The sequence below is a fragment of the Scleropages formosus genome, chromosome 3 (assembly GCF_900964775.1).
Source record: "Scleropages formosus chromosome 3, fSclFor1.1, whole genome shotgun sequence".
NCBI lineage: Eukaryota > Metazoa > Chordata > Actinopteri > Osteoglossiformes > Osteoglossidae > Scleropages > Scleropages formosus.
The window spans coordinates 26970006-26988937 of NC_041808.1; positions in this window are offsets into that span (position 1 = coordinate 26970006).

Below are 18932 nucleotides of genomic sequence, written 5' to 3' on the forward strand. Positions count from 1 at the left end.
TCTGGCTGCACTGTTTAATCGCCTTAATTAATTAATCTGCATTCAAGTACTTAGCTCTCATTGATTTTCAGTGTGAGAATCTAATCATTTGAAAAGGCCAGGATGTATTTCCTAAATATTTAAGCTAATCAGCTTGAACTTTTATTGATTGCTTTGAACTGCTGAAATTACAGAGAGAGGCTCATTTGGACATTTTCTTGGGATGCCAAAAATTATAATGGCAGGTCACTTAGGGCCAATGGCATCTCAAAGACAGACAGAAGTAGCATGATTAGCATTATTTGTGAGCTTTCTGTGTGTGTATGATTATCATTTTTATTATTATAATATTATTATTAGTAGTGTGTGTAAAATATTAAAAGGTCAGACAGTGTCCTTTACATCAGATGATCCTCAGTTTTGTGGGTTTTAATAATTTAAAGCAAGGAGCAACCTCTATGAGTGATTTTGTATAATGTTTGTCTTTAATGATCAGGTGCCTGTCTGTCCGTCAGAGACAGAAAGAGTACACTGAGACACCTCAAATAAATACAGAGGCATAAAACAAGGCTGCAATACTTCATAAGGGTGATCACACGACACTGTCCAAAAACTTCCAGAAGGATGTCCAGACGTTCCACAATCTTAAATCAGATTTTTTTCCCCAGTGGAAGAAAGTAAAAAACTTCTGTCTTCCATATATTTACTAAGGGAACTTAATACGTAGTGTAGACCATCACAATAATATACATTTCCCTGCCAAGTGTGCACACGTAACCAGCCTTCATACCATCACTTAATTAAAGAGGAAAGAAAAAAGAATTTGGATTGTGGTTTAACAGATAAGTAGATGGGGACAAATTAAACCTGTTGTTAATTATGTGTTGTTTTTTTTTTTTTTTTTTGAAAGAGCTCAGGTGTGAGGACACACCTGTTCAGAAGGGGGGCTTTGGCCGAGGCACTCAAAAGACACACACTCCCCCTTCTGGAAACTGTACCACACTGCAGTTGGGCTCTGGGATGCTTTCAAGTTGCGGTCGTGTCACTGCTGCCAAAATATGGCCACATGAAAGGTGTGTGCTTAACTGTATTGATTCAGGCATACATGTTAGTCTCACATTCATTATGTGGAGCCTAGCAGGATGACTGATCTCGTGAACAGGCTTAAGATGTTATAAATCCTCTTGCAGGGTGAGTGACCCATTCTGCAGTTTTACATTCTGCCAGCTGTCAGCTTTGGGCGTTCTTACGTGTGAAACTTTACTTTTTCTGAAACGCGGTTAAGTCTACAAAGAATAAGGTGCTCTTCATTATTCATGGAGATGCCTGCAAGCATCTATATCCATTTACATTACAGTTACTTTTATTCATTTAGCAGATGCTTTTCGCCAAAGCGGCGTACATCTCACAGAAAATTATGAGTCCATTACATCAACAAATTTTTGTTTTTTTTTTGGTACTGTACACCATTTAAAATTTTAAATCATTTTGTCATTGGGCCTTCACTGCCTCTCTGGCTGTACAATAGCGAAATCAGTGAAATTATCAAATCAAATGAGAACGTCAACAGCCTATTGAACATATGGAAATATTATTTTATAAGAAAACTATACAATATTGTCTGTGTATTTGTATCATCATTTACAAAATGAGATGCAATTATCAAAAACTGTGTGTGTGTGTTGCATTTTTTATTACTGCTGTCTGTATATTTCTCCATCTGTACAGGGGGGCAACTTGCGGTATAGTGGTTAGAGCTGCTTCCACATTTAGACCCAAAAGTCACAGGTTGAACCCCCCCAGATGTACTATTGCACAAGCTACTTACCCTAAGTTGCTCTCGTAAAATTACCCTGCTCTTTAAATGGGTACATAATTGTAAGTTGCTTTTGGAGAAAAGTGTCAGCAAAATGAATGAATGTAATTGACAAAAACTGATGTCAATATTTCAGTGTAGAGCCTTTTTCAGTCTTATAGATATTATATATTACTTTATAACGAATGTGAAAAAAGAATTCCATAATGACATTCAATGGCTTTCAAAATGTCATTAACCTTTCTCTTTTGCTACACGCATCACAGGCGTCTTCGTCTGTTTACTGGAGAAAGTCAGACATAAAACTTTGCAGGCTTTTCTGCAAGTCGTACTTGCTTGGCATAGGTAAAGCTGCCCGAGATACAAGGCTTGACAGGAAGCGAAAACAGAGTCCCCTGGGAAGGCCCGCGTACCGACTGTCCAGTCGGGAGTTGACATTTCATACTTTCCCTCTTTGAGACGTTGCTTAGATGGGTGGATATGAGTTGTACTTAAAGCATTTATTCTGTGCCGCTCCATTACCCCAGCTGCTGGCTTGGTGCAGTTGACAGACACTTGGCATGGCTGGGATTGCTTTAAAATACCCTGGGGCTGGGGCAGTTCCCGGCGCCACTAGTCACCGCACGCTGGACAGCATTCACTTCCACTGGTGACAATTATTTAGTTGGAAATAGAATAAGGAATGTCGTACTCTCAGGCTGATTTTTTTTTTTTTTTCCCATTTCTTTTTTTACCCCCCTAGACTGGATGTTGCTTTCCGAGGACATTCCCTTTGTTTCCTCTACAGAGTTGGGCCTTAAAAGTTCTTTATTGAATGAACTTCATCAGCATAATTTGTGAGCACAACAGGTCCAGGTGTTCTCTTTTCGTGACCCTCGGCTGTTTCCACGGCACATGCAGTGGGGTCACCGCTATCTGTAGCAACAACCTTTCCTTCCCGCCTTGCACTAAGTCCGCTCCCTTGCTCCGCTGCCTCTTCCCAAGCCGAACATGTAAAGAATAGAGCTGCTCTTTACTCCCGGCACAACATATACTTAGCAGTCTGCATACCGCTTATGATTACAACCTTCTAACGTGGAGATTACGTTTACATTTTCTTCTTTAGATGGTGCTGTCCTCCAGCGTACAGGGTTTACCTACTTGTTATACCATGCTCTCGTGTTTGAAACTTTCAGGTTGAGAATCATCAAAATCACAAACATTTTTTTTTTTTTTCTGTTCGTTTATTTATTTGTTTTTAATTGTTTAATTGTCCCGCTTCACATCCCGGGTTTCCAGTTTTGACCATAACACCGAGACCTGCGCTGGAAGAGTCGTTAATTGGAATGGAATCAATAATGTCTTGCAACAGATTGTTAAATTATTATAGTTATATCTGAGCATTTATGCAGAACACCACCAGTGGATAAATCTAAGGATTTCTGCATTAAACTTTTCAGTGACAGTTTTAACCTGAACTTAACTGAATATTGGAAATAAGCAAAACTGTAAGGTGAAACTGGATGCGGCAGTGATGGTAGATTGTTGGTAATAAAATTTCCCGTTTCCATAGTGATGTTGGTGTGTTGTTTAGTTTTGCCCGTGATGAGTTTTGGTAGCAAGAGGCATGCAGGTTTTGGTCCCCGAGGATTTGAACCCTTTATTTTGCATCACTGTCATTTCTTTTTTTCCATACAGGGGAGCTGTTTTAAGACAACGTAAGCAGGATTTAGCCATGGTTAATTATCCTACATTTCATGGAAATTAGATGTGTATGGGCCTGCAGAGGCCAAGATGGCAAATCGCTCAAGCGAATCTTTTTTTGTCTGCACTTGCCTGTGATTACTGGAGATAGAGAATGTGACTAATGGGATTCCACTTTAAACTACCAGGACAAAAAGCTTACACAAATAATATGTCATTCCTTTCAGCAGCGGAGTAAAGGGTGAAATAAGAATCCGAATCCGCATTTGAGATAGTACAACCAGCTCGTTATGATATAATTATAATCATATGTTTAATCGCATACTTTCATCACTAGATCTCTTGTATATATACATATATATATATGTACATGTATAAATAAATAAAAAAAAAACATACAAAATACAGATAAACAGGTATATAAATACATACGTGTGATGCATAGACAAAGTTAAAAATGTTTAGAAGCTAATGTGAAATTGCTCTTTGTTACATGAAGAAAACTTCACATATCCTGAATTCTTTCTATATGCTTTCATTAAATAAAAATGGAAAAAGAAAAAAAAACAAAATTGTAATGATTGCAAAATTAAAATTGATAGTCGTTCTCGATTAAAGTTTCAAATCTTTACTGACTGCTTGGACTTCACTTCCCCTACTACAGCAGCACAGGCTGATGCCTGGTGAGCCCCAGAAAACAGACAGAAATGACTATATAATCTGTTCACGTCTGGCACAGAGATAGTGCGGCGCGCGTTGCTCCAGGACACCTCGGAGTCCGGAGATCCTTGTAAGGGAAAGGTTTCTGCTGTACTCACTGGTTTCCATTTGTTCTGCAGATAGGAGCGAGGAATTGGTTATTCGCCCGGCACTGGAAAAAATAAAAAAATAAAAAAAAAATAACTCGTCTGCACTGGAAGCGGTTGACCCAGCTAAGGTATTATTCGATATTCTTCAATACTGGGTGAGGACTACCATGTATTGAAGAGCGATGTAATTCCTTTAGACCTTTATTGTCCTGATGGAACTACAAACCTCCGCAGCGGACCTTGCCCAGGTTCTCCTCTAGGTGCTCCATCGCCAAGTGTGACCACAGATAGCTTTGCTTGATTTAATCCCTGTTAGATGATTTTCTAACAGGAGTTTCCAGCTGTGGACATGTTGCAATTTTAAAGTAGAGCCAAAAAAATAAAAAATATAGCTGAAATCTTCAAGAATGTCTTATTAGATGGGCAGGTGGCCAAGTAAAGATATTTCTTGATTTTTTTCATTATTATTTCTTCTGTCCAGGTCGAACAGTATAGTTCTGCAGCAACTTTCATTACTTTTCACACACAGTTTGATAGAAACGTATAAGTTTGCTGGGGGGGAAGGGGCGGGGGGGGGGGGGGTTGTTCTGCCTGAGGCCTATTGCATGCATCAATAAAGAAACAATAAATTGCTGGGCTCTTTCGTAACGGGTTTTTGGGGAAGGTGAATGCTTCTTCACAACTGCACTGTCTTGGCTCCCTGTGTTGTGTGTCATGGATGAATAGGCAGGGTCCCTTTGCTCTGATGCAAAGGTCCGTACCTTGTTGGAATGGTGGTAATCACAGTCTGCCTACGATACGGGCAGCATCATGCGTTCGAGCACATGCTTAGTCTGCTGGGTGTCAACTTTGGAGAAACCAACAAGGACAGTTAAAAGCAGGAACACTGGAGAGGAAGCTTACTTTGCACCTGCCATTTGAAATTAAAACACATTTACATTTATTCATTCAGCAGGCGTTTTTCACTAAAGCAACATACAATTTACAGTACATAAAAGTGCACCAAGCTGTAAGTTTGTGCAATACCACCACTTTTGCTGCCGCACATTATACAAGTAGCTGAATGTAGAATTGATAGGACATAGCAAGTTGATTGTGGCAAATGGTGGGGTGTAAGTTTGCAGAGCTGTTAGGAGATCAGGAGAGAAGTGGATCTGAAGGAGATGGGTTTTGAGAGCCTTCTTAAAGGTTGACATAATTATAAAAGCAGAATGACATGTGCTCCTAATGTAATGAGTATCACATTAAGCAGAGACATCCGTATGTGCAGATGGAAATCCTGTGTGACAGTGTTTAAAACTGATGAACACAGCTTGATCTTTTGGGATCACTTCTTATTCTCAGCAGCTCAGTGAGTTTGGCTGGCAAGAGGAAATCAGAGCACGAGGGGGAGACCCACCCGAACACAGGGACAGGGAGAACACGTAAACTCCATACACACTGAGCTGGATTTGAACCAACATCCAAGCCATCAGCCTAGAATGCGAAGCACCAGCACTACCTGCTGTGCCATTGTGTCTTCTTTATTAGGTAATAGCACTTAATGGAATTAAGCAGGAATGATGGAGGGACACTTATTGTTAGGCTTACTGTAGCTATGGATGTAGCAGCGTAATTTTTACTATATCAGTTAAGGATGAATACCATGGTCAGAGGTACTACAGCAGGTGGAATGATTTGAACCTTGGTCTTTTGACTGCTGCCCCAAAGGGGGACTCGGCCCACCAACCTCTTGTTTCCCATGGTATTCCATTGTGCCACTGGTATGTATCTGTGTTGCTCCTGGAGGTTTTCTCACAGAAATATGCTGGTCACTGGCCCCTCTCAAAGGTTCACATTTATACTGAGCCACTGTACTGTATTAGGAATAATGCTGACATATGGCCATTTTGTAGCGAAACTCTTATGATACTTTTCCCTACAATAAAAAATAATTCCACGAGCTGCTGACATGTTTCTAATAAAACCATGATTAGCATTTTTATCGATTTAACACTCATTGCCCCCAATGACAGCTGTGTCGTTATTCTTTGCCTTTTTTTTGGCCTACAATATGAGTTTTGGAATGATTGTGCAGTTTAAGGATTTTGTAATATAGTGCAGAAAGGGTTATGAGTGTAATTATTTGCACGGCCATACGTAAGTGTGAAGGAAGTCTCAGAATTTCCATTCGAACAAATGATTTACAGTAGAGGCAGCTAACAAAAAAAATAAAAAATCATTGCATGAGGCTCCACTGTCTATACATGGTTACAGAAACATATTGATTTATTTGTTCTTATAATTTACATTATTTATTTTGGGGAGAATAACACACCAAACACACTCTTTCTGTAACTGGAAGATTCTGATATTAGTCATTCATTTTTTCTTTCATGGCCCACAAGTAATCCTGTGAGCATATAAATAATACAGATGAATAAATAAATGTTAATTTGTCACAGCCATTTTTTGATTGTGACTGATGCCGCGGTTCTAAAATCATTATGACAGAGAGTCGCTATAGTTTGAAAGTCTCTATAGTCATGAAATAATGTGATTAACACTTTGGTCTTACCAATGTGTCCTTGCAAGTTAAACTTTTTGGAGCGTAAAGCCCTTAGCTATATATTTAAATATCAACAGTATCCAGTTTCTGTTTTCGAGAAACTAGAGCTATTTCAAAGTTATCACTAACTCATTAATTCTCCTTCCCTGCTGGGGAAAAAATTATGCTTTTAAATTATGAAGTGCTGGTGTATGATGTGATGATTACAGTTACTGAAATCTGCTGGTATAACCTGCATTCCAGTTTGATTTCCACCAGACTGTAATGTTTCACGGTGTGGGTTTCATGATTACGTAACTACTAGTTTCCCTTAGGTACCCACTCGCATGTGGATATTTGCAGCAGTGGAATATGGCACAATCGGCAGAGACAACAGAGACCTCTGGAGACCAGCAGAATTCCAGTCATGACCACTAGAATGTAAATGTAAACTGTGTTCTGAAACTGGTAGCCTAGAACGTCCAAACTGGTCTGGGCACCTTAAAATCGACGATTAACACACATTTCCAAAATGACTTAAACATAACACCTTTTTTCTAGCACCCTTTCCATTTTCCATTTCATCATTCATCTTTATATTGTTTTCTTTTTTCCTTTATTAAAAGCTTTTTATGTTATTTAGTTGTTTATGAGAGGTACCATGATGCAGTGAGGACCTTACAACTCCCGAGCTGTAGGTTTGTTCTTCTCGCCATGTGACTTTAAATTGGATTGAGGGTGTGCGATCGAGTTGACGCTTGAGTTCCTTAACCCATTGGCATTAAACTGAAAGTATTCATACATCTGGTAAATCAATGCAATTATAAATAATTTTAAAACAGTAAGTCTTGCAGTTGTACACATTTTCAAATAAGAATTATAAGAGTCACATTGAACATAATTCATGGAGAGACAGTCAGTATCACACCTCTGGAGATGTACACACTCAGCTTGTTACAGAATTCTCTTATAGGTCTTTCAGGCCCTTGCTGTCACTTTTTCTGGTGTATTCTGCCAGTTATTATGTACATGGTGAGGGCCCAATGTAATTAAGAGGCATATTTGAAGAAGTCAAAGCCTTTTTTTGACGGAAAGCAAAAATAGATTCAGGAGAGATCTTATGTGTTCACATTTCCAAAAAAGATCGCTGACTGAGTAAACGTTGGTGGGTGTTTCACACTTGGTTATTATAAATTGCAGTCACTTTATATTTATTCATTTATCTGACACTTTTCTTCAGAGTAACTTAGTATTTTATGCTGCTTATACTGATTCACCCATTAATACAGATGGGTAACTTTTACTGTATCAGTCCTTCATCAAGGGTGCTACAAGAGGAGATGGGATTCAAACCTGCAACCTTTGAGTTCAATGGTGGTAGCTCTTACCACTGCATTGCCTGCCGCCCGTAGTTCTGTATTTGTCCGGGGATTACACTTCAGAGCTCCCGGTGGAGGGCCGGCTTCCTCATCATTAGCCCTCCCTCCTCTGTGCCAATCCTCCTCCTCCTCTTCCTCCTCACCCCGTCTCTGGGGTCACCTCGCCAGGATGCTGCAGGAGGCCTCGGGAGATGCGGAGCTGGTGCGAATGGCGGGGGCGAGGGTTCTGTCTGACTGCTCGAAACCTGCCGTGGCCTCCAATCCCTGAGCCTGGCTGCCCACGCGTGTCTCCCCGTCTTTCCCCGGAGAGGCCTCTTCTCCTGCCGCCTCCTCCAGCCTCTCCTCAGGGCTCAACCTCCACCTGCACTGTTCATGCTTGGGCAGGTCCAGGCCCTCGCGTTCATATCACGAGATGACTCACTTCCCCAGGAGGGTTGTCTTACTGCTTAACATGAAATATCGGACGGTAAAAATGGTCACCTTATAAATTTCCACAGTCAGGAAATTAATCCCTAATGCCAAAGTTAATACCGCTGTAGTATCCATATATGCGTGTGCTTACTTTTAACTTCCTGTTCCTTACTGTCAGCAGTAAAGCTTAGTTTTAGTTATTTCATTATTTCATTTTCTCATTCAGCTGACACTCCTCTCCAAGGCGACTAATAACGTTAAGCTACTTACACTGATTTCACCATGTATACATCTGGCTAATTTTTACTCTATTAATCCAGGGTGACTACCTTGCACAAAGGGACTACTGTAGGAGGTGGGATTTAAATCTATGACCTTTGCATTCAAAGGCACAGGTCTGACCACTGTGCTGCCTGGAACCCATTTGTTTTATAAGGTTTTATTTAAAGTCTTGAATTTATTTAAGATCCTGAATTTTAAACATCACATTATGCCTGAATTTTTCGTGTCTCATCCGGTACCGTACATTTTATCCCTAATGCCAAAGTTAATACTGTAGTAGTATACGTACAGTACATATGCCCAGGCTTACTTTTAATTTTCAGCTGTTTTCTGTGAGCAGTAAGACTTTTTTAAAATGATTGTATTTAAACATTTCATTCATTTTATAACATTTTATATATTTATTAAGATCTTAAATTTTAAATGTCACAATACCCATGATTTTTTGGTGTCTCATTCATTTCCTTACACTTTCAGAGCTCCCCTCCCCATTCTTTCCCCCAAGGGTTTTTGAACCTTCTGAGTATTGAGAATCACAGCCTTTTATTTACTGGACACATATTGAATTTATTAATCATTCATAAGTGCCCAAGAGCACTGTGTTATTCAGGCTTATTGTGGAAAGTTCTCCCTGAAGCGACAGAGTGCATGGAAGTCATCTTCTACAATATAAACATGAATGACACGCCCTTTGCTGGGTGGGAGAGGAGTAGATGGGAGGTTTGATGTCTGTGACATCCGGGTGGGAAACGTGGTTTAGAACTGAACCCAGTGGCGGTTTTCACAGTGTAATGTTCACTTTGTTCAGAATCTGCAGAAATAAATGTGTTGTTTGTTCCGTTGTTAATAGAATAACTCCAGGAACGTATATCGATCCCATGTCTTCCTTTACTACTCAGTGGTTCTTCGGTACTGTTTCGCAGTGATGTACAAAATTATTTCTGACATCCAATCATGCAGCTCCTGTCAGATTTATTAATACTCTGGCAAGTCAAACAGACCTACCTTCACGAACTGTATTAAATGTGTTTCGTAGCAGGTGGTGCAGCGGTTAAGGTAAACAATTCTATAAACTGAAGGGTATCAGTTCCAGCTTCTGCTGTGCTACCATGCTACTGACATTGCTTTGGATAAAAGCATCAGCTGACAATGTAGTTAAATATAACCATTCAAAATGTAAGACAGCCCTCTGACTGCTGTCATTTTTCAGTTTTGATGGTTACATTGACTTTGAGGTGACAGCTAGTAGCGTAATGGTTGCAGTTACTCTCTTTGGATCCAAAGGTTGCAGGTTCAGTCCTATCCTCTGGCTGTAGTGCCCTTGAGCAAGGTACTTCCCCTAAATTGCTCCTGTAAAATTACCCAGCTGTATGAATGGGTAAAAGCTTGTAACTTAATAATTGTAACCTTAACATTTAAGTCACTTTGCAGAAAAGCGTCCGCTAAGTGAATAAATGTGAATTGAGCGGCAGTGCCTGTCTTGTGTTGCTATGCTTGTCGCATCTATGGCAGCGTACCATGCCTCTACGTACAGCATCTTCCAACAGGTTTTGGAGAGGAAAACAAATACTGGAGTATTTTTACAGTGTTTCTATAATGTTGAGATTCAGTTTCTTCTTCCACATTTTATATGCGGTTTGAATACCCTTTATTAAACATTTTAACTGTTTGTTGGTATTTCTGCATATGTTTATCTGTTAAATTGCAGTTCGACTGTTTTAAATGATTATTAAATGTATTTTACTATAATTTCCAACAGATGGTGCTCTTGTGTCGCTCAGGATGAGATGCAAATAACCATTATAATGCATAAAAGTTTAATACAATTAGACCAAGACAGCTAGTGATAAATTGTGTTTTTTAACTTCTTGAACTCCTTTTTTCTCCCTCCTTTTGCAAAATAATAATAATAATAATAAAAATAATAATAATAATGATAATAATAATAATAATAATAATAATAATAATAATAATAATAATAATAATAATAACCAGGGAAACATTACAATATAAGTATTGCTTAACAGTGATGAAGTTTCATTTCCATAAGGAGTAGCATTAAAATGGTGTGTCAAACATCAAGATGCTGGATGCTTTACTACATCTACCATCATATTTCATGCTTCATGTCATTATGTTCCCTTCATAGGTTCTCGATGACAAAAGCAATGGGATTCATCATAAGTAATACTCATTTTTGAGATATAGTTGCATATCAATGTGCATTGTCAAATGTGGATGCAAGGAAGAGCTGCTTGACAGGATTTAGAGACCCTTTACATTTTTTTTTTTTTTCCATTTTACTATTCTAGCATTTCTGACCTAGAAATGAATTTTGTGACCCAGGAGAATTCCAGGACCTCCATGGCAACCACGCACCGTGGAAACAGTCCACTCTTCTTTCCACCACTAAGTTGAATAACCGACTTCCATGTAGTTCACAAACCACGGCTGCTGTACATGTACTGATCCCCACCCCCTCCGTTCTAACCGCCAAAAATCTCAGAAATATCAGACAGGGTTTTTATAGCTTATGAGTCGCACATAATCGCACTGCACATCATAGCTTACATGACCCATGTCTGCGTGTGCAGCTGTAGGTGGCGTACTCCGCAGCACAAAGCCACCCATCGTGGCTCTGAACATTAAAAACCTAAAGACAAATTTAGACTAACGACTGCAGGTTAGGGCAGTGATTTCTTTAAGAGACTCTTGTGCTTTTTGGGACATTATGTCCATTTTTGCCATTTTCTTGGCAGCAAAATTGCTGGACAGACATACAGTAGCTGCTGGAAAATCAATGCATCCAACTGTATCCACATTTGCATTCAATGACCGAACAAACTTGTCCTGTTCATTGCATGCAATATTAAATGTTTTTGACGTTAATTACATTACAGGTCATTGGGAAGGTTACCGAGTGCAATAATAAATTGAAGAGGGAAATAAAATAAAATGAAATAAAATAAAATAAACACCACCCGAATCTGTGGTTTTTTCTAGATACTTTGTTTACTGCTTTCTCTGCCATGGACCCATTGTCAGTCCCTTCACAATGGTTTTTTTAAGAGTTGCTGCAGGCAGCAGGTGTTGTACTGGCTGGAGTTGCCACCTTGCACTTGGCAGACCTGGGTTTGAGTCCCTCCTTCTGCTGCAGTACCCTTGATTAAGGTACTTACCCTGAACTGATACAGTAAAAATTACCCTGCTGTATAAATGGGTAAATCTCTGTAAGCAGCTTAGTACTGTGAGTCGCTACATAAAAAAGTCAGATAAATAAATTAATTAAAATTAATTGCATGTGCTTAATGAAGAGGAAGACAGTCAGTACTGGTGGTGGCAGCAGAATGGGATTGAGTTTGGGGTTATGATTTTGGAATCTGTAAATTTATTATGTCTCTGCGCTTTGTTTTTGACTGGTTTGTTTTCCGTGTACTTGTACTACAACTTCATTGGTCACACAGGCAGTTGCTTAGGAGAAAAGGGTCTCTTTGGCTGGTTTCCCGCCAAGCCCACGCTGCCCGACGCTGGTTCATGTCTCTAAGCACTCTTGTCACCGCTGAAAGCTGAGCAACCGCTGCTAAAGCGTAATGCAGATTGTCACTAACCTCATGAAAGACATAACAGGGGGCGAGCAGTCGCCCGACGGTCTGAGGATTAGGTTGGGATCAGGTGACTCTGCCCGCACGGCAGAGGTACACGCTTTAACATTAGCATGATGGCCTTCCATGAGACCGTCATAAGGCCCCGTTTTCTTACCGAGCTGCCAAAGCAGCTTGTAGATGCCCTCAAACAACATCTGCCCAAGTGGAATTTCACGTGCTTTCACTCAGGTCTGTTTGGTTCTGTTTTAAAATATTATTTAATTAAGTTTCTAAATGATGACAGAGCGATTGCTTTGACACAGTAATCAACATGATGGCTGATTTTTTTTTTTTTTTTTTTTTTTTTTTGCTGGAAAATCAAAGTTAGCCCAACAGTTAGGGTTTTAGATGGACAAAATCTTAAAATCTCCAGAATGTTTTTCTTAGTTCTGATTTTTAAGTTTTTTTTTTTTTTTTTTTTTTAAGAACTTATTTGAATATATAGTTCACTGTCATAAAATTCATTATGACTTTAGTTTTTACTAGAGTATCTATTCACTTTTTTCACTGTTTGATTTTGTCCATGTTATGTCAATTCTTATTAGCTTTTACTTGTAGCAGAATAAATTATATTGAATTCTGTAAGATCATAAATGCACTATATGTTAGATCATTGCAAGGAAAACACTGTGCTTATAAAATGTTGTTATCCAGACAATGTCCTGTCCAGTTGTCTTTTTTAATCAGAATCTTTGAAATGTGACAATAGAGCTACTCTTTATTTACTGTACCTTTATGTATTAATTTATTAATTTGACATGATATTTCTAATTTTCTACAGGCAAAATCTGTCACATTGTTAAACAATGGCATTAAACTCCATGTTATTGTGCATCATATACTGTAAACATTTTCTTCTTTGTTGATTTCAAATTACTCAACTAACTGAAATGCCTCAATGAAAATATAATTACCGCAGTAATTTCACTCTGTCTTCATGAACAAATGAACAACTTTTCTTATCAATTAGCTGGTCCATTTGGAGAACTGTAAAGAAGTCACCTTTTGAAATAATATTGTAAACATTCCTATTAACTGCTATTTTAATTACTTAAAATAATAAGTAGGTGTAATGCTTGAGTAGGTTACGATGAAAATCCATCCTACTTGAAATGTTTTAATTAAAAAGGTCTGTCAGTAATTGAAATGCACTACAAATACTTAGTTAATAGTCTTATCGAATTAGCCAGGCCTGGCTAAATAATAAATTAAGACTTTCAAACAGTCATGAATTTGAAGAGTTTCTTTGTTTCTTTTGAAACACAAACAGTTATATAATTATAAAGTTGTTTTATCCTGGTCCTTCTGTGTATAAAGAAGGTTTTGGAAAATTTCTGGACTCAGTTCTCATGGGTACAAGGGGTTATATAAGTTGTTATTGCTGGGCTATAGAAAAGTAAAAACTAGCATTAATAGTTTTCCAATACCAGACATCGATCATCTGTCATATGTATTGGAATTTGAACCTCCATTTTACCATGTTAGCTTTGCTTTCATGAAGATGTGACATTTTTTTTTTCGTTTTTCAATATTAAAAGTAAACAATGACATCTATAGAATATAGAATTTCAGTAGCCTATATACAAAACATAGAATAGCAGCAAATACAATTAAATGCACCTTTTAAAATGATAGTAGTAATCATTGTGTTCAAAGTTACATGGTAAATATTGCTTTATTAGTTTAATATGAAGCTGGAGTGATATTTTTTGAATATGGGAAGAAAATTAAAGCCAAACAGGCACTAATTTAATCTTAATGTCGAAGCAGCTTCTTAGAAACTTAAAAAAACTGGTTTTGCTGTACAGCATCTGAAATTCCATGATGCTTAAAAATGAACACTACACTAAAAATAGCACTTCAAACTTAGTATAAGACGATAGTAATTAGTTTTTCGCGCTGGTGTCTAACTGATGATTAGCCACTTAGGTCATCCAGGGAAATTGTTACGTAAACCACTTTTAGCCCCGTAAAAGCATTTCTTGTTGTAAATTGCTATAAAATTACACAAACTCTAGTATACTATTAATCATCTCTCGTTCACGTCAACTTTAAGGTTTATTTACATATATACACACGCAGGCTGGTGCGTTTCATTAGTTCATACCGTAGGAGTGTGTGGATATAATGAAATGAGCCACAGAGACCATATGTGGTCTTTAGCTTTGCTCTTTTCTCCATTCATTGTTGCCTATGTATACATGATGAGCACCAGTTGTGTATGAGTTGAGTTAATATGTTGTGTATGTGAGCAAAGAATGAATGGTTGCCTGTTCAAACAGTTCAATTCTGCAAGGACTGGCGTGGGCGGGGAGAGGTTACTGTCCCCTGGGATCAGTCCCACTTCATCCCATGATTCCACCTCCTACCAATATGCCGTATGTACCATGTGGCAGGTACTTGAATCTCAACCCCTGCTCTTGTAAGTACCTCGATCACTTCCCCTGTTACTCCAATAAAAACAATTCTGAGTTATAAATTACATTTAAAAATAAATAAATAAATAAAAAACGTATATGGTAAAACGAAACTCAGAATGATATCTTAGCCCATGTTCTCTTCTAGTGTGAGTTATTTCAACAGTCATTATTTTATTATGTGTAATGCTGGCTGTTTGCGAGGCGCACGGTCCAATGCAAGGACAGTTATGTTTGTAACTTGCTGACCATGTACCTCATCCCAGTTAGTCACAGCGGGTTGTTGCCATGCCAACAACAGCTTGAGACAGGGTGGAAAGGGTAGGTACCCTGATGTCCCACAGTTGGTGTTTTTTTTTTTTTTTTTAGTGGCATTTCAGGAGACTCAATCTCTCTCTCTCTCATTGCCTGTCCATTATAACACTACACAGTCAAACAATGCTGAAGTATAATGTGCCATGGTATAGATTTTGCATTTAAAACCAATAAATACTGGAAGTCAATTGTAATTTAAAGTGAATGATATAATGGTGTTATAAGGGTGATGTAGAGCCCAGCAGAGCAATCAGGGTAAACAAGGGTTCATTTCACCCACCATTAGAACACAGGCACTTTAATCAGACACAGAAGTGACAGGAATGCTGGGAAATGTAGCCTTTTCTTCTAGAAAGTGCAATGGTTGTTTCCTTTAATATATTGTTGATTTGCATATTTCTAGTGAAACATCCGCTTTATTTCACCAGGTCCTAATATTACATTATATTAAACATCTCCAATAGATTTTTTAAATTCTGTTTTAACTATGATTCTGTGTGGTTATGTGTGGTACCTTCATCAAGGCACTTAATATTCTTTAACAGCAAAAATTCCCCAGTTGTATAAACAAGGAAATTCTTATAAAAAGGTTAGCATTATATGTTTCTCTGGAGAAAAGTGACAGTTAATGTGGCATGGTGTGAATTATTCTGCAACAGGGAAGAAAAATCAACAAATCTAAATTAAAGGCACACATGCTCACAAAGTACAAGTACAGTACTGGTGGTGGCAGCAGGATGGGTCGGGGATTCATTTGGATTTCTTTATTATGGCTGTTCATTTTACTTTTGTAAAGTTCTTTTGCCATGTGCTTGTCAGAGGGTTTGTGTGTGCTCCTTGCTCATGCTTTGGACTGGTTAGTATAACGACACCAGTGCTCGCCTTAAAATGCGTTGCCCGAAGACTGAAGTGTTAGAAGTGTGTTGTGGAAACTTGCATAGCAGCAGTTGACGTAGTGGTTTGAGCTGCCATTGTTCAACGATCCAGGGCTCAGATTTGAATGCTACCTACTGCTGTAGTACCCTTGGTCAAGGTACTTACCCGGAACTGATACAGTAAACATTACTAAGATGAATAATTGGATAAATCAGTGTAAGTAGTTTAAAACTATAAGTTGCCTTGGAGAAAATCGTCAGCTAAAAAAAAATGTAGATGTAAAACTTGTTTGTAAGTGTTTACCATGATATCTTAGCACAATTCTGTTACCAGTAAATATAATAGGCTATCAATAATTGTGCATTTTCTGATTCTGTTGTTATATGTTATGGCATTGTTATTATACTTTTTCCTGCAACATCCCAGATGCATACATGAGAGAAATTAAACTGAGATGTCTTTCTAAAGTGCCTTAACTAGTTATACCTGCTTGATTTTTTTTCTCAGACTTGCATAATTCAATACTGAAATTCTCATACCGGTATTTATGAGTAAATGCGTGAGCACAGAGAGCATCATTTCGACAGCTGCAACATTAAATGAGTCTTACTGCTGCTTTCGCCTGTCATTTGTATGACAAGTTACAAGCATTATCATTTATGATGATTTGTCTGTCAGGCCTACTTCCAATCCCAAACATGCGCGATTCAGAAAAGAACTTTCTGGAGGGGGAAGAAACTTTTCCTCAAACAGCTGAAATAAGCGGAAGAACTTCAGCTTAACATTTAATAACGGCAGCTTGGCTCTTTTCCCTTCTTCCTTGTATAACCTGACATGACACTGAAAACAATTAGGAGTGGCGGCAGCAGGGACCGACTCTGTGTGGGATGTCTGCTGGAGATGTAAAGATGCATTCTGATACTTTGTCTCTTCGCCCCATCAGCCACTGCAGTGCGTTGGCAACAGAAAGAAGCTGTTTCCCGTTTGTATTCCGCAAGGCGCCTTATTGCCTCCTCTCCATCAGCTTTCTGACAATTATCAGCTTCTCCAGTGCCGCCCAATGAACAGCTGACCATGGCAGCTTGCTTACAAATGGTATTTGAGAATGATGAATAAAGTTGGAGGTTATGACAGACTCTGACTTTTTTTTTTTTTGTCTTTTTGTAACCCGCACAATGCACCTAAAAAGTTTTCAAAACATGTTTTGAATTACGATGTTGTTCTACCACACTGGCCAGCAGCTTTAGGGTCTCTTGTTGCTATTTATATATGCATTTATTTTTAATGCAACTGTTTGCTATTAGCTCTGTAGCAATCAGTGGATCAGGGGAGCTGACTTTAATTAGTGGTGGAAAAAATATCTGGAGAAAGACCCCTGTGAAAATTCCATGACGGTTAGAATCCATCTTAGATAAAATGGTTTTGCTTTGTTTTGTTATCATTGCTACTGAAATTGTAATAACAAATATTATTCATTTTATTTAGTTGTCTACTTTTTAATACAAAAAATAAAATTAAATTAAATTTAATTTTTAAAAATGATAAATTTCCAGGTGCCAAATTCCATAAGGTACAAGAAAGTGACAGTTTTATTCTCTTTGGCCAGCGGACCTTACGTTTCAGATCCCTTCACTGTTTCTCCTTTTTTTAGTGCAACTTTTTTATTGACCAAAAAGAGACCCAAAAAAGGAAATGTCTGACAGTGAGCGTTTTCAGCTGCCGTGCCAAAGACTCCGGTAACCAGCTGAGTCACTTCTATTTTCATGTATCTATATATATATATATATATATATATATATATGTGTGTGTGTGTGTGTGTGTGTGTGGGTGGGTGTGTTGTTATATAGATATATATATATATATATATTATATACATACATATATATTTTATGTGTGCCTTTGCACACATCTGTGTGGATTCTCCAGTTGGTCGATCAATGATAGAGAAATTAAAATTTTGTCTTCTCAGCACAGGTGCAGACCGCCAGGGAAATGCAAATGTTTAAGAGTTTTCAACACCAGGTGATTGTGAAGAGTTCATTAAAAGAACTGTGGATTGCTATTATGGGAATGAAAGAATTAGATAGTCAATCTTCAAATTTAGATTGGATTCGTAGTGAGCGATAATTCATGCTGAGTCCTGTCAGGAGACCTCCTCTGGTCTTCTGGGTTCAATTTAGACTAAGGTGAACACTACAAAGAGCTTGCACTTACACTCCAAATGTACCACTGAAGTCAATTTGGGAACATACATTCTTAAATCAAATTAAAGGTCTTTAGGCTTTTTTCTTCCGTGGTATTGAAAAAGAACACATACTTTTAAATGGTTTGTTTTTTTTTTTCAAATAGAGGGAACAAAAAGAAAACTGTTTTTTTTTTTCTTTTTTTTTTTAGCAGAAAAACAATGTTATTGACTTAAGTTTAAATTGAAGTTGTTGTTATTTTAAGTTTAAATTGGACTTAAAGCCATCAAAATTACCATACGGTACACTTGATAATGAACACCATAATCAATACCTTGTTAAATCTCTTTTATCAGCATTATTGAGGTCACTGGAGACAACCTTGCTTTGGCAGCCATGAGAGTAATATTGAATTTTATTTACAAGCTGGATGTGTTTCTCTGTGTCAGGACCTGTTTTTCCCAGCAACAACAACAGTGAGAGACAGACAGTGGTTGTAAAGCAGTTTTTTAGCATTGTTTTTTTTTCTGTCACTTGCTGCTGGAAATTTATCAGAAGTTAATTTTAAATATATAAACCTCTTTTGGGCATATCATGCATTTTTCAGGATT